This window comes from Heloderma suspectum, chromosome 1 (assembly GCF_057233095.1).
Source record: "Heloderma suspectum isolate Gila_16-S chromosome 1, 16-S_ref, whole genome shotgun sequence".
NCBI classification, from domain to species: domain Eukaryota; kingdom Metazoa; phylum Chordata; class Lepidosauria; order Squamata; family Helodermatidae; genus Heloderma; species Heloderma suspectum.
In genome coordinates, this window is record NC_139458.1 from 138,343,401 (window position 1) to 138,364,663 (window position 21,263).

At 44.7% G+C, this 21,263-nt stretch overlaps 1 protein-coding gene across 1 annotated transcript in view; it reads left to right on the forward strand.

Annotated features, from left to right (window-relative positions):
• The first annotated feature begins 8,175 nt into the window (after positions 1-8,175).
• Positions 8,176-21,263, forward strand: part of SLC43A1 (solute carrier family 43 member 1) — a 43,642-nt gene continuing 30,554 nt past the window's right edge. The window contains exon 1 of the mRNA XM_084860505.1: positions 8,176-8,415. The gene's annotated coding sequence lies outside the window, so the exon portion shown is untranslated. The remainder of the gene's footprint in view (positions 8,416-21,263) is intronic.

The window sequence follows — 21,263 nt, forward strand, 5'->3', positions numbered from 1 at the left end:
TTATCAGCTGAAGGCGTTCAATGTCCTGCATATCCAGGAATCTCTGGAGAAGGATTAGGAGGAAGAGTTTCAGGCTGGATGTTACATGCTGAAATGGCCTGGAATAGGTGATGTTTCTTAAGCACAGAAGAAGCTCTGAGTATTTCTCTTCTGGCATGATTCTAGATATAGTGTTGTTGTAAATAAAATGGGAAAATGTGAATTTGAAGGGGCTGCCTTCTGTAAAGTGGGTACGTGTCAGGTTAGAAAAAGGTGCTCAAAATGTAGCTGTGAATGGATCACTGATGAACTGAAGAGGAAGGAGCAAGAGGTGTTTCCAAAGGGATTTGTTGTGGGTCTTCCTGTGCTATTTATAGTTCTCATAAACAACATGCATGAAGAAGTCAGAGCATCTAATTTGTTAGGAATACAAAACGACAATGCCAAATCCTGCAGAGGACAGAATTAAAATAGAAAATTACATTAATAAACGGGAGCACTGGGTTCATAGAATAGTAGGGTTGGAAGGGGGCCTACAAGGCCATCGAGTCCAACCCTGTTGGGTTATACAGCAGGATGACATTCAGTTAAAGCAGGAGTAAGGAACCGCCAGATGTTTTTGGTTCCAACTCCCATTGACTCCAGCCAGCATGGGCAATGCATCAGGGATGATGTTTAGTCTTAACATCTGGAGGACCACAGGCTCCCCGCCCTTGGGCAAAGGAATTCCACACTAGAAAGAAAAACCAAAGGAATACATCTAAAGTGACTGTGTAGGTAGATTATAGAACTTGTTGAGGAACAGCTAGGGGTGTATATAGGATTACAGTCCCAAACTCTGCAGTGTAGCGTCATTACAAGTGTTGTAACGAGCATGATTCCACCTAGGTGAAACACTTGTGTAGCCTGGTCATGCATATGTTTACACATAAGTAAGCTCCAGGGAGCTTGATGCGACTTACTTTTGGGCAAATATCTATGGCAGTGGTAGGCAACCTGTAGCTCTTGGCCTAATTCCTGGGGGCTCTCAGCTTAATTCCCAAAGCCCTTTGCATGTGATCAGTTCAGACCTCTGGCAAAAGTGATCTGCCCCTTTCTTGGCATTGCAGCCTTGCATCTCATTTATTTTTTTCCAGGGGCAATTTTTGAAGACCGCTCTCTCCCACTGCTGTACAAGTAAAGGCTGAAGACACCCAGTTTGTTTCGAACAAGGAAAAGGAAGTTAAGATGATAGTGCTTAGCAAATACACTTTGTTTTAACATGTTGCCCCCCCAAAGTAGAACTACCCTTTACCAGGTTCATTGAGGTGGGAAGGTCAAGAAATGACCAGTTCATGTTGCCGTAGCACTCATGGAGCCCTAGTGGCAGGAAAATCAAACTATGGGAACAGTCGAAGGCTGACGGTGGTTCCTAGTTCCCTGTTCCTTATTTGACAACAGAGCTCCATGAGCAGCCTGAATAAGGAACAGAAGCGTAGATGCCCCTGCAGTCCCCAACCTGGTGTGTTGGACTACAACTCCCATCAGCTGCAGCTAGTGTAGTCATTGTCCATACTGGCTGAGGATGGTGGGAGTTTTAGTCCAATGCATCTGGAGGTTGGGGAAAGATGTAGTCTATATCATACGTCTCCATGGCTGGGAGACTGACCCTTTCTAGATGTACCAGCACTACCTCTGGTCAAAAGTACTTTTGTGCAGTGTGCTTGAAGGCACGATGCCCCCTGGACACACCATTAAGGAGCTGGGGATTTTACACTCCAAAATATGTCTTAGGACACCCCACATAACCACTCCTCAAAAAAAATAAAAAATAAATCCACATCATTGGGAGACTCTCCCCAACATGCCTAGCCTATGCTTTGGTTTTGCCCAAGATTAGCCATGCTACTCCTATGCTGATCACTGAAAAACTACATACAAATTGTGACAAATCCCTACCTCTAATAAAGATCCGCAGTGCCCCCTAGAGCATCTGGTCAGTTAACACCCTGCTACGTGACCTGAATAGTTTTATCTAGCCTTATCTCACTTATTTATCTTCCAAGATGGGAACAACACCTTAATCGCTTTTCTTGAATAAGCTGACTGGTTCCAATCACTGTGGGCTTTTGGAGATGTAAGTGACAGTCGTTAAGAAGGTGGGTCCAGCCACTAGGTAGTTTTCTGATTTGCTGGCTAGACCGCTGACATCAGAAATGGAGGCTATCTTGTTACTGGACTGATCAACCGTCAGTCTCTGCAAAGGGGCTGGATTTTACTGAGCAGAGATTCCTGCATAAAAAAACTTTCCCTCAGTCCTGCTAGAGCTTCCTATATACCATCTAACTGGAAGCCAGATGCTGTCTCTCTGTCTCTCGGATCATCCTCTCTGCAATGAACTCGGCATATGCTGTAGGACTCAAGACTCTAGTCAGGTAGGTAAAGCAACTAGATGAGTCAGAATGGCTTTTTAAATTTTTATTTGGAATCCTGTGCATGTGTGTGATTGTTGCCTTTCTTGTCCCCCTGCCCTTATATCTTTTTTTCCTATTATTTATTATTATTGCGTTTATATCCCGCCTTTTTTCCTCTTGCAAGGCACTCAAGGCAGCTTACATTATCCTCCTCCTCTCCCTTTTATCCTCACAACAACAACCCTGTGAGGTGGGTTGGGCTGAGAGTCTGTGACTGGCCCAAAGTCACCCAGTGAGCTTCCATGGCCGAGTGGGGACTAGAACCCGGATCTCCTGGCTCCCAGTCCAACACTCTAACCACTACACCACACTTAACTCTTTTTCATATTTGGACATTTGCCTGCATTGTTCTAAAAGGGATTTCTCATGAACTCTTCCCCATGTGAAAGACCACACGGTTACAAGCTACTACTTGTGTTTTAAGATTTTTTTAAAGGGTTTTGCTAAGCTCTTTGGTTTTTCTTCTTTCCTTGGTCTGAAGGGAGGGGTCCTTGGCAATAGGGCTCAGAAACTCCCCAAGCATCTGGACAGACTAGGATGTGTCAGGAGATTTATAGGTGATAGCCTATCAGAAATTCTTTTCCTGGGGAACCCACATAAAGAAGGGGGTCCACCAGGAGGAAAAGTTATCCTCCCTCCTGGTCTTGTAACCTAAATAAATAAGGAACTGCAAGGAAATAACTCCAAACTGCCCTCTCGGAGACCCTCTAGTATCATGGGCAGCCCAACCCTTTTTGTGCAAATCACTGTCAAGCATGCTGAGCCCATGCCAAAACAAAGCATTGTGCCAGGCATGATGCAAAGGCACCTTGTCAGGAACAAACTCCATGTGGTGTGGTTATGTCATTTCAGGGCTGGCCCTCCCATGAAGCAGGGTGAGGTGCCTGCATGAGGTGGCAGAGGCAAATTATCCCACTTCCTCCCCACTCCTTCCAGAAGGACCCACTGTCCTCCAGTGAGTGCTCTGGAGAGCCCCACCAGTGGCTTTCCCACTGTGGCATTTGCCACTGTGAGAGAGCGGCTGGCAGGGCTCTCTGGAGCAGCCAGCCAGCCACCCTCTGTTTCCCTTGTCACATGCTCCCCTTTACCTTTGCTGCTGTGTTGGCTCTATGGAGGGCCATGCGGCTGGAAGAAGTGGCTGCAGGGCTGTCACGACAGCCCCACAGCCATTTCTTCCAGTTGCGCAGCTCTTCATAGAGTCAACCTAGTGACATCAAAGGTAAATGGAAAGAGGGACGAGTGAGGGGGAAGGGGGGGCATGATGTGGCAGCAGGAAGGGGCACAATGCAGAAGTGCTGCTGGTACATGTTCTCTCCCACCTCAGGTGGAGAGAACTTGTGCCATTCAGGTGTCCAAAGCTGATTTGTGGGTGATGGGAGATATTGCTGGTGCTTCTTCAAAGGGGACAGTCTCCCAACCATGGAGATATATGATAGCCCAGAGCTTCCTTGGGGGTGCAAGGACATTTACGTTGCAGGACCTTCTTTGGGCTGCTCATGCAACTGTATTTCAAATAAGGAACTGGGAAATCTAGGAACCTCCTTCAGCCTTGTGGCAAACGTTTGGCAATTAGACAAGCTGCTCAAGGAAATATGGAATTTTAGTTGAATAGACAGAATAGTAATGAAAAGGTTGCTCCCTTCTGCTTGTTAGGTGCTGTTTTGAGCTCCTTGTGTGAGTACAGAATGTCGGCAGAAATGCAACAGTACAAAATGTAATCATAACTGGGGAAGAACACAGGACTGACACATTTGCAGCGGCAGACTGTCTTTCTTGACCGAAATGCATAATACCTAGACAGATGTCTAATAGTTATAGCGCATGACCACTAATTAGACCAAGGGAGCAATCCTATGCCCCCTAGACAGTGTTTTAGGCCCCTAGATCCGATCCTTTGGATTCCCAGATCTGAGGCCAGAGACAGTGACCCTCAAAGGGGGAAATCCACAATCTAACCCCCTCCCTCTCACCTCTCCAAGGTTGGGAACATGACCTCAGAGAGGGGGAACAGGAGGTGTTTCAGTCGGTGGGGAGGAGAGGAGACCAGAGAGGCCAGGGTACAAGCTATCCTGAGGCCTCTCCAACCTGCGTCCCTACCCCTCTGAAGTGCTTTCACTAGACAGGCAAAAAGACCCTGCTAGCGAAAATGCAGGGCGGGAGGACAGGGAGGCAAAGATCACCTCCACCAGTCTTCCCTCCCTGCATTGCATGATCATCAGCCACCGAGTCTGAGGGCTTACAATCATTGAGGGTGCAACCCATAGGACTGCACCCCAATGAAGCACACTTTCTTTGAACCCATTGTGGCAACAAGACTTGTTGTCTTCAGCCATGCAGGGACATGTCCAATCATTTATTTTTTTTAGTGTTGCAAATGGCATACCACTCTGGCTTTATTGTGGAATGAGTCCCTATGTGTTGGGCTTACAGGTTTTCCCCATTCTGATAGTGCTATAATTGTTGTTTATTCGTTCAGTCGCTTCCGACTCTTCGTGACTTCATGGACCAGCCCTCGCCAGAGCTTCCTGTCAGCCGTCGCCACCCCCAGCTCCCCCAAGCTCGAGCCCGTCACCTCCAGAATATCATCCATCCATCTTGCCCTTGGTCGGCCCCTCTTCCTTTTGCCTTCCACTTTCCCTAGCATCAGCATCTTCTCCAGAGTATCCTGTCTTCTCATTATATGGCCAAAGTACTTCAGTTTTGCCTTTAATATCATTCCCTCAAGTGAGCAGTCTGGCTTTATTTCCTGGAGTATGGACTGGTTTGATCTTCTTGCAGTCCAAGGCACTCTCAGAATTTTCCTCCAACACCACAGTTCAAAAGCATCTATCTTCCTTCGCTCAGCCTTCCTTATGGTCCAGCTCTCGCAGCCATAGGTTACTATGGGGAATACCATTGCTTTAACTATGCGGACCTTTGTTGTCAGTGTGATGTCTCTGCTCTTCACTATTTTATCAAGATTTGTCATTGCTCTCCTCCCAAGAAGTAAACGTCTTCTGATTTCCTGGCTGCAGTCAGCGTCTGCAGTAATCTTTGCTCCTAGAAAGGCAAAGTCTGTCACTGCCTCCATGTTTTCTCCCTCTATTTGCCAGTTATCAATCAAGCTGGTTGCCATAATCTTGGTTTTTTTGAGGTTTAACTGCAACCCACCTTTTGCACTTTCTTCTTTCACCTTCGTCATAAGGTTCCTCAGCTCCTCCTCACTTTCAGCCTTCAAAGTGGTATCATCTGCATATCTGAGATTGTTAATGTTTCCTCCAGTGATTTTAACTCCAGCCTTGGCTTCATCAAGCCCAGCACATCGCATGATGTGTTCTGCGTACAGGTTGAATAGGTAAGGTGAGAGTATACAACCCTGCCGTACTCCTTTCCCAATCTTGAACCAGTCCATTGTTCCGTGGTCTGTTCTTACCATTGCTACTTGGTTGTTATACAGATTCCTCAGGAGGCAGACAAGATGACTTGGTATCCCCATACCACCAAGAACTTGCCACAATTTGTTATGATCCACACAGTCAAAGGCTTTAGAATAGTCAATAAAAGAGAAATAGATGTTTTTCTGAAACTCCCTGGCTTTCTCCATTATCCAGCAGATATTGGCAATTTGCTCTCTAGTTCCTCTGCCTTTTCTAAATCCAACTTGTACATCTGGCAATTCTTGTTCCATGAATTGCTGGAGTCTACCTTGCAAGATCTTGTGCATTACCTTACTGGCATGTGAAATAAGTGCCACTGTTCAATAGTTTGAACATTCTTTAGTGTTTCCCTTTTTTGGTATGGGGATATAAGTTGATTTTTTCCAATCTGCTGGCCATTCTTGTGTTTTCCAAATTTGCTGGCATATGGCATGCATCACCTTGACAGCATCATCTGGCAAGATTTTAAACAGTTCAGCTGGGATACCACCATCTCCTGCTGCCTTGTTATTAGCAATGCTTCTTAAGGCCCATTCAACCTCACTCTTCAGGATGTCTGGCTCTAGCTCACTGACCACACCGTCAAATCTATCCCCGATATTATTATCCTTCCTATACAGATCTTCCGTATATTCTTGCTACCTTTTCTTGTTCTCTTAGGGTGAAAACTGAACTATTTCACCCTAAGCCTGATGGCAAGGACTGATAGACTTGGCGTTGTGTTATGCTGTATCTACAGCTGGATGAGGATCAGTGGATACAGGGCCCAGAACACCAAATGGTATTCTTAACAATGCCAAATTCCCCATTTGTATCTCACTTCCTTGGAAAGCATCTTTTTATTATTTGAATCTGGGAGGGGACCATTTGGAGATATAACAGGAAAAATACTCTCAGGCGGAGTTCCTTTGTTGCATTGTGGACGGTGTTTTGGCTTCTGGGCCATCACATTTTCTTAAATTACAAGTGCTGCATGGAAGCTGCTTGAAAAATAAAAGCTGAGCTTCTTCCGCACTCCAGTGCAGCTGTATTGAATATGTGCAGGGAAGAGAAAGCATAATAGTATCCTGACTTTACAAATGTCTTGTAGTGAACTCAAACTGAACAGCATCCTACATTGAAACATTTCCCCCACTGCATGAATTTAGCCCTGCCCAGCTGCATTGGTGTACAGAAGGAATTGTTATACTTGCTATGCAAAGTGTTCTGTGATTTCCTTTATTATTATTTCCCCCTCTATCGTTATCCTGTGTTTTTCTCTATGGTAATGGTTTTGCAAGCCACCTGAAAGCATGTTTTGATTATAAGAATTACAGCACTAAAGGATACCTAGGTGTGTACCTGTATAAGAACATAAGAAGAGCCGTGCTGGATCAGACCAAGGGTCCATCTAGTCCAGCATTCTGTTCTCACAGTGGCCAACGAGCTGCCCATGGGAAGCCCAGAAGCAGGACATGAATGCAACAGCATCCTCCTGCCCATGTTCCCCAGCAACTAGTATACACAGGCTTACTTTCTCTGATACTGGAGGTAGCATATAGCCATCAGATCTGGTAGTCATTGATAGCCTTCTGCTCCAGGAATTTGTCCAATCCCCTTTTAAAGCCATCCAAATTGGTGACCATTGCTACACGTTGTGGTAGCGAATTCCATAGTTTAACTATGCGCTGTGTGAAGAAATACTTTTTATCTGTCCTGAATCTCCCACCAATCACCCCAGGTTCTAGCAGTATGAGACAGGGAGAAAAATGTCTCCCTATTCACTTTCTCCACAATAGGTTACCAATAATATTTACACCAGTAAAAATGCTACTGTGCTGCACCAGACATGGTCTCAGAACAGCCCAGTGTGTGGCAGGTGAGTTTTACTTCACCGATGGCGAATTGAAAAGGAGGGAGAAACAGATGCTCAAGGCCACCCAGTGCAAGTTTATGAGGGAAGAGCAGAATTCGAACTCCGGACTTCCAGCTACCAAATGGGCCTCCTCGTTACACATTTGCACCACATTAGCTCAAACGCGTGAGAGGAGAACGTGGAGAGGCTTGACATCCCCCACCCACGAGGGGGGGGGAAGTTAGCGAGCGAGCAGCATGAAAAGAGAAGTCGTGCCATCCATGTGAACATCTGCCGTTTCCTTCCATCGCTGCCCTCGTGGTCTTTTGGCTCCCGTCCCCGAAGTTCCACGGTATTTTCCTTTGTACAAAAACACACACTCCGATGCCCTTATAAAGTAATACACGGGCATGTATGGACCCAGTCTCTCTCCCCCCTCCCCCCATCATGCACACGAACAAGGCAAACACTGCCTGCCGGGGGCGCTGCGCTCACACGCACGGCAGCAAACCCACCCACGGCGCGCGCGTTTCCCCGGGCTGACCCAACTTCTGCCGCGGCCGAGTAACCGCAACGGGCAGCTCTTCCGAACTCCGCGAGGGAGGCTTGAGTGCGCTTAGCCCGTCGCTGCTAGAGTCGAGCCGCCCCAGCGCTTTGCAGGCAAACACCTCGGGGAGGAGGAGACGAAGAAGGCGCGACTCCATTTCAGCCCGCCAAAGATTTGCAGCCGCGAGTGAGCTGGCTAACGGGGGGGACGGGACGGGACGGGGGGTCAAGGAGTGGTGATGGGTCGGGGCTGGCGAATGTGCGTCCTTAGCCCTGAAATCCCCCTTTGTATGGCTCGCGCCCTTAGCTAGGCAGGGCTCTTGCTTTCCACGTGGCAACAGCAGCAGCTTCCTCTAGTTTGGGCTGGGGCGGGGGGAGCCAAAAAACTCCGGCCAGGCGTTGACTTTGCCAGCCGCAGATATTTTAGGCGTTACTTGAGTTGGGGGAAGAAAGGCCGCCCTGGCCTGCCCGAAAGCGGGAAGAAAGACACCGCCGGGGGGATGCGGGGGGGCGGGCTCGGCCTCCTACCCAAATGGGGAGTTGCTTCAACTTGCGGAGGGGAGGAGACGAACGGAAACGAATGACCCCCGAATGGCCCCCGAATGGCCATTGGAATTCGCGGGTCCCTGCGGAATACACGGGATTTCCGAATACTCCCCCCCTTCAAGTACAGGGACGTCCTGGGGGGGAATAAAGTAGGGGCACAGGAGGGGCACGTGAAACGGCTGTTTCCTGGGTACCCGGCCATGAGGTTCAGAAATGGGGTGGGGGCGCGCGCGAAGGAAATGGGGTTAGAAGGAATCCTCGTGCAGTGCTTGAATTATATTGGGCTCTGGCCCCCGCCCCCGCTTTGGTGGCGGCGCCTTCGCTACTGTTTTTGGAAGGCTACGAAGGACATGATTGGGTTAAAATTGGGAAGGGGGCATCTGGGAGAGAGTTGTGGGTTCTGTTAAGGACACCAGGGCCGGCCCTTCCATTATGCAGAGTAAGGCAGCTGCCAAGCAGATGTTGGATAGCACATTGCGAGTTATTTAATTTGTTATGATTATATTTTTACTGCCAGAGAAGGAGAGGGTGTTGGTTGGATTTCCTGTCTCTTGTGCCAAAATAACTTGCCTGCCTTTGGGCATTAGGCACCTTAACTTGGGTAGGTGGGTGGTGGGAGCGCCAGCCCTTGGGTAGGTGGGTGGGGGTGCGAGCCCGTAAGGGCACTCCTGCTTCATGACTCCCCCCATAATTTGTGTTTTCAACAGTTGGATTCCCTCGACTTAATTTCAAACAGATGTTCATTTCCCTGAGTGCATTGCCTGATATTCCATGACAAAAACCTTCTCTAACTTGAACCTGTTGCTTTTTGTTTGCCTGGCCCAAACTGCAGCTTATCACATACACAGTCTCTTTCCCCCCACCCCTGTTTTCCATAATGACTCCAGTAGGTTAGGGATGGATCGCAGCTACTGAATGGGAGACCTCCTGGCAATCAGGCTTCCTGCATTGAGCAGGGGGTTGGACTCTATGGTCTTGTAGGCCCCTTCCAACACTAGGATTCTATGATCCATGAAACCAGACAGGGTGCTTCGTCAGGGACTGCCCATGATAGTTTTGGTGCATGAGGCAGAGTTTGCTGTTGTGACCCCCTTCCTATAATAATAGTAATAATAACAACAATAGATTAACACTGAAATCATAGGTATGGCTAATCAGAAGTAAATTCCTCTGAGTTCAATGAGACTTGCTTTTAGGTAAGGACATAAAGGATTGCAGCCTAAACTAGCCTGCTGGTCTGCAATCCTGTGCTAATCTGGCCAGTGCCTCACTTTGCCCATTAGGCTTTCTCTGCAAGGGCTATTAGGTCCCTGTGATGTCTCGGTGAGATAATTTCCTGTCCAGAGCCATTGCTAAGATGGCAGCGCCCAGCTGGAAAAAACAATGGAGAAAAGAAAATTGAGAAATCCCAGGTGCCTATAGAAAAAGGTTTATTATAGTTATTTTATATTGGCCCAACGCGTTTCAGAAATATTGATTACCTTCTTCAGGGGCTACAGTAAAAATAAGATACGATATGATACTTTATTGCTTAAAGCCATAGGCCACCACAATGTACATTAAAAAGAGAGAGAGAGAGAAACAGTACAGTCACATATTTGTATATACATAAATTCATACATCCAGCAGAATCATCCCTAGTAGGCTGTTTGGGCTTTGGCATGTATTTTCCTTGCTGCCAAGGCAAATTTTGCTACCTGGGCAGTGGTGAAAGCATCAGTGCCAGAAAGAAGGACACATATCTGTTCTAAAGGTGTTCTATTTAGGAGGCTCTGGGAAATAATGGCAAGAAATTTATGCCTAGGATGGCCATAGAGAGGGCATCTTAGTAAGTAATGAGAGACATCCTCAACCTCCCCAGACCCACAGATACAGAGTCTCTGATGGACTGGGGTATTGTCAAATCTTCCCTCCAAGAAGGCAGAAGGCATGCATTGTAGACGCAATGCTGTAAATGATTTCCGTAAGTGAGGCACAGTCAGAGTTGTAAAGTAACTCTCCAGACCAAATGACGTCTTATATAATGGGTACCAGCAAGAGTAAGGCATTTGTGAAATTGTAACCAAATTCATCCACTTAGAATAAAGATAACTTTTTTCTTTAAAAAAAAGAAAAATTAATTTTCTTTCTCTTCTCTGTCAGAAGGGAAAGAAGGAAAGGACTCAGTATCAATTCCATAAGCTTGCAACATAGGTTTGGTCAGGTTTACCCAAGACTTTTGGGATGGGGTCTGAAGTTGCTCTTGAAAGCATTTTTTTTGGAAGGCGGGAATCGCTCTTATGGGTCAGCTTGAGCCAATACAAAGCGAGAGCAGCGTAAATTTATTTATTTATTTTATTTTATTGCATTTATATCCCGCCTTTTTTCCTCTTGCAAGGAACCCAAGGTGGCGTACATAATCCTCCTCCACTCCATTTTATCCTCACAACAACAACCCTGTGAGGTAAGTTGGGCTAAGAGTCTGTGACTGGCCCAAAGTCACCCAGTGAGCTTCCATGGCCAAGCAGGGACTAGAACCCGGATCTCCCAGCTCCCAGTCCAACACTCTCACCACTACACCACACTGGCTCTCCAATAAATAGATGTTTTAACTGAAATCAATCCTACTTCTGCCCTTAGAAGGGCCCCAGGTGTACTCCGGGGGACAGTTAAGAGAGATCTCCTAAAAGAGTTCTGAACCACCTCAAAAATAGAGGCATTCGTGTATCCCCATACCTCAGTCCCATATGTCAGTTGTGAAACTACCTTCTTCTGAAATATCTCAACTGCAGGGGCAACCAAACTTCCCCCTTGTGATCGAGAGAACTGAAGGAGAGATTGAGTAGACGGGGATGATTTCAGCTTAATTACATCTAGATGTTGTCTCCACGAAAGTCGGGCGTTGAAATTAAGGCCGAAATATCTAAAGTTGTTCATTTGTTCAATGGATTCATTGTCCAACTTCCACATATGTGTTTTTCTTTTCTTCCCAAATACTACAATTTTAGTCTTAGCATTGTTAATAGACAAATGATCTCTTGTGCAAAATGTACTCAACTTTCTCAAGAGCCTTCGCATACCAATTAATGTAGTGGAAATCATTGCGATATCATCTGCATATAAGAAGACTGAGAGTTTAACATCCTGAATAGAAGCCGGGAAGCATTCCAAATCACTCAGTTCTTGTACAATGCTATTAATATAAAAATCAAAAAGAAAAGGGGCCAATAAACATCCCTGACGTACTCCTTTATCAGTTGGGATGCTTTCTGATAACAATCCATTCGCCCCCAGCCTATAAGAGTAGTGTCAGAGTGAAGCATTTGGATTAAAAGAAACAGCCTTCTATCAATGTTTGTTGCAGATAGCTTTTGCCACAAACGATCTCTATCTACAAGGTCAAAGGCTGAACTAAAATCCACAAAAGTAACAAATAACTCTTTTCTATCCTGCTGAGAATATTTCTGTATAAGGTGATGGAGAACAAAACACTGGTCTATTGTAGATTTCCCCTTTGCAAACCCGGCCTGTTCTTCAGCTAAGATCAAGTTTTCAGCTGCCCATGACTTTAATTTGTGTAAAAGATATTTCGTATATAATTTTGAAACAACATTAAGCAGACTGATTGGTCTAAAATTATTTGGATCTGCTTTAGAGCCTCTCTTGTGAACAGGAACAACAATGCTAACTTCCCAGCCCTGTGGGATTTTTCCATGCTGGTTTATATAAGTAAACATTTTAGAAAGAATTGGGCACCACCAAGTAGAATTAGATCTAAACAATTCACCAGGAAGCATATCCTCTCCAGGGGCCTTTTTAGGAGGCAGGGAGGCAATCAAATCATGTACTTCATCCCAGGTTACTGGTTCCCAATCAGGGCAGGAAGAGAAAGACAAAAAATCTCTGCGGTGAAGGGGATCAGATGGGATCCCAACAAAAGATTGTCTAAACAACGCTGAAAAGTGAGCTTGCCACTGTGAGGAAGTAATTTGATTATCAATAGAGCCATGATGTCTCCTTGTCCCTTTTGTCACTAACATCCAGAATCTAGTTGAATCTCTTTCTAGAATTGCCAGCCCTAGCTCCATCCAGGATTGTCATACATACTCGTTCTTTTTCTGGCACAGGAGATTTTTATACTCTTTGCGCAAACTGATGTACACAGTAAAATTTTCTAAGGAGTCTTCTTGCCTCAATCTCCTGATTGCTCCTGCCAGCCTATGTATCTGGGCAGTGCACTGTTTATCAAACCAGCCTTGACTAGGGTGCAGGCCTGGAAAAGGAGCTTTAGTAGTGACCACAAATGGTCTAAGTTCTTTCACTATTTTCCCGTAAGTTCCCAGGGGGGCCAGGGAGGTAAAAAATTCCTTTCTCAAAGATAACATCTTGGGGGTTGCTAGAAATAAATTTATTTCTTCTTGCAGCTTCCCATTCCAACACAGTCTTTTTTCTCCCTGGGTTATTAAATTATTTGCAGAAGCGAAAACGAGGGGAACTTTTCCAGTTGGTAACAAAAGACACATCTGAATTGGCATGTGATCACTCTCTGGTCTAGTAAGGACTTTAAAATTGTTGAAAAAGAATAGAGCTGATTGTGAGAGGATCATAAAATCTATCACGCTCCTGCCCCTTGGGCCAATATATGTATATAAGTTCGAATGTGGGTCTATATCTGTCCCATTACATATATATAAGTGAAACTTAACAACAAGAGCAAAGAGGAATTGACCAGCTTTATTAAGCCCCAAATCCTTAGAATTTATAGTAGGGAGAGAAGCTAGATCGTCTGGAGTAAGTCCCATTTTCTCTGATTTTACAGTTGTTTTGTCCTATTCCAGCATTCATATCACCTGCTATCAAGATTTTGGGGTCAGCCTGTATTTCAAATAGGGTGGAGAGGACCCGATCAAGTTCATTCCATATGGAGGTATCTTCATACTTTGAATTCTGCTGGGGAGAATATGTTGTTGTTGTTCAGTCGTTCAGTCGTGTCCGACTCTTCGTGACCCCATGGACCATAGCACGCCAGGCCTTCCTGTCCTGCGCTGTCTCCCGGAGCGTGCTCAAGTTCATATTCATTGCATCCGTGATGCTATCTAGCCATCTCATCCTCTGCCGTCCCCTTCTCCTTTTGCCTTCAGTCTTTCCCAGCATCAGGGTCTTTTCCAGGGAGTTTTCTCTTCGCATTAGGTGGCCACAATATTGGAGCTTCAGCTTCATTATCTGTCCTTCCAATGAGCACTCAGGGTTGATTTCCTTTAGGATGGACTGATTGGACCTCCTTGCAGTCCAGGGGACTCGTAAGAGTCTTCTCCAGCACCACAGTTCGAAAGCATCGATTCTTCGGCGCTCAGCCTTCCTTATAGTCCAGCTCTCACAGCCATACATTACTACTGGGAAAACCATAGCTTTGATTAGACGGACCTTTGTCGGCAAGGTGATGTCTCTGCTTCTTACTATGCTGTCTAGGTTGGCCATAGCTTTCCTCCCAAGGAGCAAGCGTCTTTTAATTTCATGGCTACAGTCACCGTCTGCGGTGATCTTGGAGCCCAAGAAAGTAAAATCTGTCACTGCTTCCATTTCTTCCCCTTCTATATGCCAGGAAGTGATGGGGCCAGTTGACATGATCTTCGTTTTTTTAATGTTGAGTTTCAAACCAGCTTTTGCACTCTCCTCTTTCACCCTCAACAAGAGGCTCTTGAGATCCTCTTCGCTTTCTGCCATTAGGGTGGTATCGTCTGCATATCGGAGGTTGTTGATAATTCTCCCGGCAATCTTAATTCCGACCTCTGATTCATCCAACCCGGCATTTCTCATGATGTACTCTGCATATAAGTTAAATAAGCAGGGTGACAATATGCAGCCTTGTCGTACTCCTTTCCCAATTTTGAACCAATCGGTTGTTCCATTTCCGGTTCTTACTGTTGCTTCTTGACCCTCGTACAGGTTTCTCAGGAGACAGGTAAGGTGGTCTGGTACTCCCATCACTTTCAGAATTTGCCACAGTTTGTTGTGATCCACACAATCAAAGGCTTTAGCGTAGTCAATGAAGCAGAAATAGACGTTTTTCTGGAATTCTCTTGCTTTCTCCATGATGCAGCGAATGTTGGCGATTTGATCTCTAGTTCCTCTGCCTCTTCGAAACCCAGCTTGTACTTCCGGTAGTTCTCGGTTCGCATACTGCTGAAGCCTAGCTTGTAGGATTTTGAGCATCACCTTGCTGGCATGTGAAATGAGCGCAATTGTGCGGTAGTTTGAACACTCTTTGGCGTTGCCCTTCTTTGGAATTGGAATGTAAACTGACCTTTTCCAGTCTTGTGGCCACTGTTGAGTGTTCCAGGTTTGTTGGCATATTGAATGCAGCACTTTAACAGCATCATCTTTTAGGATTTTAAATAGCTCAGCTGGAATACTGTCATCTCCGCTAGCTTTGTTACTAATGCTTCCTAAGGCCCACTTGACTTCACTCTCTAGGATGTCTGGCTCAAGTTCAGTGACCGCACTATCATGGCTATCAGGGACATTCAGATCTTTCCTGTATAGTTCTTCTGTGTATTCTTGCCACCTCTTCTTAATCTCATCTGCTTCTGTTAGGTCCCTGCCTTCTTTGTCCTTTATCATGCCCGTCTTTGCACAAAACGTTCCCTTGAGATCTCCAATTTTCTTGAAGAGATCTCTAGTCTTTCCCATTCTGTTGTTTTCCTCGATTTCTTTGCATTGTTCATTTAAGAAGGCCTTCTTGTCTCTCCTTGCTATTCTCTGGAACTCTGCATTCAGTTGGGTATATCTTCCCCTTTCTCCTTTGTTTTTCACTTCCCTTCTTTCGTGAGCTACTTGTAAAGCCTCATCAGACAGCCACTTGGCTTTCTTGCATTTCTTTTTCTTTGGGATGGATTTCGTTGCTGCCTCCTGAACAATGTTACGGACCTCCATCCATAGTTCCTCAGGCACTCTGTCTATCAGGTCTAATCCCTGAAATCTATTCCTCACCTCCACTGTATATTCATCAGGGATATAATTTAGGTCATACCTGAACGGTTTAGTGGTTTTCCCTACGTTCTTCAATTTCAGCCGAAATTCTGCAAGAAGCAGCTCATGATCTGAGCCACAGTCAGCTCCAGGTCTTGTTTTTACTGACTGTATGGAGCTTCTCCATCTTTGGCTGCGAAGGACATAATCAATCTGATTTCGATATTGACCATCTGGTGACGTCCATGTGTAGAGTCGCCTCTTGTGCTGTTGGAAAAGAGTGTTTGCTATGATCAGCGTGTTCTTTTGGCAAAACTCTATTAGCTTTTGTCCTGCTTCATTTTGTACACCAAGGCCATGCCTGCCTGTTATCCCGGTGATTTCTTGACTTCCTACTTTAGCATTCCAATCCCCTATGATGAAGAGGACATCTTTTTTTGGTGTTAGTTCTAGAAGGTGTTGTAGGTCTTCATAGAACCGATCAACCTCAGCTTCTTCGGCCTCAGTGGTTGGGGCATAGACTTGAATTACTGTGATGTTGAATGGTTTGCCTTGGATTCGTACTGAGATCATTCTATCATTTTTAAGATTGTACCCCAGTACTGCTTTTCCCACCCTTTTGTTGACTATGAGTGCTACTCCATTTCTTCTAAGGGATTCTTGGCCACAATAGTAGATATGATGGTCACCTGAATTAAATTCGCCCATGCCTGTCCATTTTAGTTCGCTGATTCCCAAGATGTCGATGTTCAATCTTGCCATCTCATGTTTGACCACCTCCAGCTTACCTTGATTCATTGATCTGACATTCCAGGTTCCTAAACAATATTGTTCTTTACAGCATCGGATTTTCTTTTCACCGCCAGACACATCCACAGCTGAGTGTCCTTTCGGGTTTGGCCCAGCCGCTTCACTCTTTCTGGCGCTACTTGGAAATACCCTCTGCTCTTCCCCAGTAGCATATTGGACACCTTCCGACCTGAGGGGCTCATCTTCCGGCGTCATCTCTTTTAGCCTTGTGATACGTTCCATGGGGTTTTCTTGGCAAGAATACTGGAGTGGGTTGCCATTTCCTTCTCCAGTGGACCACATTTTGTCAGAACTCTCTGCCATGACCTGTCCGTCTTGGGTGGCCCTGCACGGCATAGCTTATGGCTTCACTGAGTTACGCAAGCCCCTTCGCCACAACAAGGCAGTGATCCATGAAGGGGGGGGAGAATATACACTTACTAAAAAAAAGGTCAGACCTGAAGGCCAATCCACCTGAAGAATTAAGATGCTACTACTATCACTTACATCAAGCTGAAAAATATTTGGGTTATTATCCACTGAAACCATAGTCGGTAGACCGCCCCGGGCACAGCCTCTACTGTCTGATTTGCTAGCTGGTTGGGTATGCACAAGGTATCCTGGAAAAGTGGAAACAGTTGTAGTGGTAGCCCAGGTTTCTTGAATAAAAAGAACTTCAAACTGAGTGCAGTTTTTTTTTAAATTCTCATCTACCAGCTTGGAGGCCCATCCTGCAACATTCCAAGAGAGTAATCTAATAGAAATAGCACTGCCAACCTGTGGAGAGGAAGATAAGTGAGCATGGACCAGCCCTCTTAATGCTGACAGCAGCTTGTTTGTGGAGTCCTGCTGCTTGAGATATAATTCCGCTATCCCTATCTCCACATGGCCTGTCTATTGCTGAGGTCTGAGAGGGTGGAGTTGACTGTTGTTTGCATGCGAATTCTAGCCCTATGAAGTGTATGCAGCTATACAGTTCTGTGCTGCATGGTTTGAAGGTGGGGCGGGACAGTGGCCCTTTTTTCCAGAGGCTGTGCAGGAAGGCGGGGTGGTAAATTTATTTCTGATGTAACTTTTTGAAGTTTGGTTTGAAAGAATCCCAGCTCAGTTAAATTTGATGTTCCTAAAGAGGTGAACTTGAGAGGCTCAATATGAGAGAGTGGCAAGGAGGATGGTGTCAGGTAGTGCTGCGGCTGTATTGCGATTTGCTCATCTGCAGCCTTTTTCTCCAAGGAGTTTAAATTAGATGGTTTCAGTAATCCTGTGTAGCTGATATCATCTGATTCTAGAGCTGGAACCTGAAGAGGCTTTTGCGAAGGGTCCAAAGCAGGGTGGCCTTCGGCTAATCTTTTCTACAGTGCATGGAGCCTGGTAGTAATTGACTGTTGTTCCATTACTGGCAGGTCACAGAATGTATCAATTAAAGCTTCTTCTTCAGGTATCACAGAAGTAAATGGTTGTTCAATTGGAGAGAATTCTTCACCAGAGTGTATATCATAGTGGCTCTCAGTCCAGTGGGCCATACAGAGAGGGTTCTTTTTCGTATGCCTGGTAAAATCTAACTATTTGACTCTAATCTCATTATCATCATGATCTAAATTTATTAAATTGTTAGAGTCAAAGTTTATCAGAGTTGACTGTTTTTTGACAAAGGGGGTCAGAGTCAGGAGGGTGTCAGTATCCTGACATTTCACAGACAATCCTTCAATCAAAGGTTGGGTCCAGGTGTTTAAAAAATGTATTTTCACCTGTATCCCAATGTTGGCAAAATCCCCCCTATATGTGAGGATAGAGTGCACAGTGGAGGTTTTAGTGAAGGTTGTTTTTATCCCAAAATTAGGGTAGTCAAAGGACAGATCTTCAACATCCTTTATGTCAAAAATTGACAGAAAATGTAGCCCTATGTCACTAAGGATTTGTAAAAAATAATACTTCTTTTCAGTTTGAGACAATTCGCTGCTTGGCCTTGGAAAATTACAGAAGACCAGCTGGTATTTTAGGAGTGTTATAGATGGGTTTGCTGCCAAAGGCAATTTAGTCGTGCAGATAATTCCATCTATACCTAGGCCCCCAGGCGGGGGAGAATCATTAGGTAGTAATTTTACATCAGCTGGGTTGAGTGACAAAAGGTCGGTAATTGCTGCCTGTGGGTCAGGGTCCTCAACTACTGGGGGAAACAAAGAGTTTTTCTTCCTCCAAGAGCTCTGAGCCATCTTTACCTTGTTAGGGCTATCATTTTTTCCCTGAACTTTGTTGTCCATGAGTCTAAACAATCTCTTAAAATTAAAATGACTATTAGAAGTACTGTAGCAGGATGCTAGCTTCTTTTTTCCCTTGTTAGGTTCACCGCCCCTGTGGGAATTTTTCTGAGTCAGGGCTTCTCTCTTGGGTCTTCTCCCAATTTTTCTCTTGGCATTGCTAGAAGGGCTAGGAATTATTTCTTTAGCTCCCAGTACTGTGGGCTCCCTCATTATATCAGCCCTTGCTTGGGTCCCTGTTGGAGCTTAGGGGATCAGTTTGTGTGCTGGCTTGAACACAACTTTTCCTACCAATATCACACTTTTGTGGGGCAGAACCCATAGCGCAGAGTAATTTAAGAGAAGGATCTAAACCCAGACCCATTAGGTCTCTCAGAATTTGCTTAGATTCTATATTTGATTGTTTAATATCTGAAATATCTCGTAGGAGGAACTGCAACGTATTTGCAAATAGCATATTTTGTGTCCCCATGACATCAAGGCAAACTGAGTCCAGGGAAGGGTTTAAAAGTGCCTGAGGGCTTAAATATTCCTCATAGGCAGGAGCAAAAGTAGCCCCTTCTTCTTGCTGCACATCTGAGTCTGGGTCAGATTTTTCTAAACAATTCTCCTGTTCTGTAGTCCTAAATTCAGAGGGAGGTATCGAACCAATCAGAGTTTGGTGATGGGATTCTGAGCTCTGTGGCATATTTGCCTGTTGAGCTGTTGAAGGCTCCAGCTTAGAGAAAAAATGTGTAATTTTAGCCTGTGCTTTTACTTGGTGTTTAACTGGGGCCTGCAAGAATGCAGGCGAAAGGCCCAGCTCTTTATAATTCCTCCTTGTATATACCATTTCTAAGCTATTTAAAACTATACACTACCGTATTAGTATCTTATAACATTTGGCACCATAACCCACTTGGGCAAACTCAGCAGCGGCAACAACAATAACTTCTAAACTTAAAAATTGAAACATCTAAAACAACTAAAATCAATAGAATAAAACATTAGAAGATAATTTAAGGTAGGTGCAACAGGCTAAAATAAATTGAACTAATTAAAATAATTAAAATGAGCTTTCTAATTTGAGATTGTTTCTGTGAACATTGGAAATAAAACACTAACATATAATTTGAATCAAATAAGTAAAATATGAATAATATGTTATCAACATATATTAAAATAGGTTTAACGTATAGTTCCTATATAGTGGCTCCACAGTCCTCAGTAGAATATAAACATATCTTACTGCAGTAAATTTTTAGGCCTTTTGTGTAGCAGTACTTCCTTTCATCTGTCCCAAATCCTGCTGTTAGTCCTACAGTAAAAACATATACATACATAATCTTAGTTATTTCACGTTACTCCAGAATATTTAAAAACATCTCAAACACATTCTAAAATAAATGATTGCTATACAATTATATGAATTTCACAACCAATTTTAACTTATACACAATTAATACTTACATGTAAAAATCAAGAAACCATTACTTTGCACTTGTTAAAACCAACAGGGCAAACACAGAAAGCAACAAAGTGCCCAGCTGGAACATTCCCCAGTGAAAAGCATTCCCGACAATTCCCTGCCATATCTGTGGCTCTGGTGACAAGGGTGATAAGGTTTAATGTATTGCCTTCCTTTTCTTACTCGTTGCTTCTGTTCCTAAAGGAGTTTTCTCAAGGCCAATTCCTAGGACAACTCTGTCCAAGTGGAGTGCTCTCACCGCCCCTCCCACTGAAATGGCAGCATAGGGAAAAGGTTGCTTGAATCCACATTTGGAAGGTTTGCTTACCTCTCCAGAATGGTCACTTTTGTTTGTGGCAAACCAGTTCAACACATGCCACGCTGTCAACCAGCTGGTGCAAGGGGTGGAGGGAAGTAGAAGTACTTAGTAATAAACAGAGTGACAGTGTATGTTGTGTTTGTACATCCTTAGTTTTAATACACCTGGATGCCAGACAGACTCTTAAAGCTGCAAGCATATAGAAGTGGGAAGGAATGAAAGAACCTGTGTCCTGTTTTAACCCTTCTCTCTCCTTCCCCTTCCTTCCCTTTGCTGTCTCTTCCTTTGTTGTTGCTTATGTTAAAGTGCCATGTACATAAGTGGCGCTTACATAAATAACTTTTATGAGTCAAAGTCAAATCTTTTTAGGGTGACAATTACCTTTGGGGCAGCACTGGAGCATCTCAGCATTCATTTCCCTTTAGAATTTGCACACACTCATCTGGGAAACTCATAGTACTCCTTGGACGTTGGCCATTCTCACCTCCTGGCCACCCCTAATTTCTGATGAATGGGACAGCTCCTTTCTTTTAATTTCTACAGTGCTCCCTGTGTTTAACAAAATGTTCCTGTAATATGGCTTCCTAATAAGTGTTTCAAGCAACAGCTGCTTTCTGGCATTGGATCCCACAGGCAACATCTGTGTTTAAGTCTCCTTCCCCCCCCCCTTTTTTTAGCTTCTGTGCTAAATCATGTGGAGTTTTCTTCTACTTCTTCTTCTTTCTATT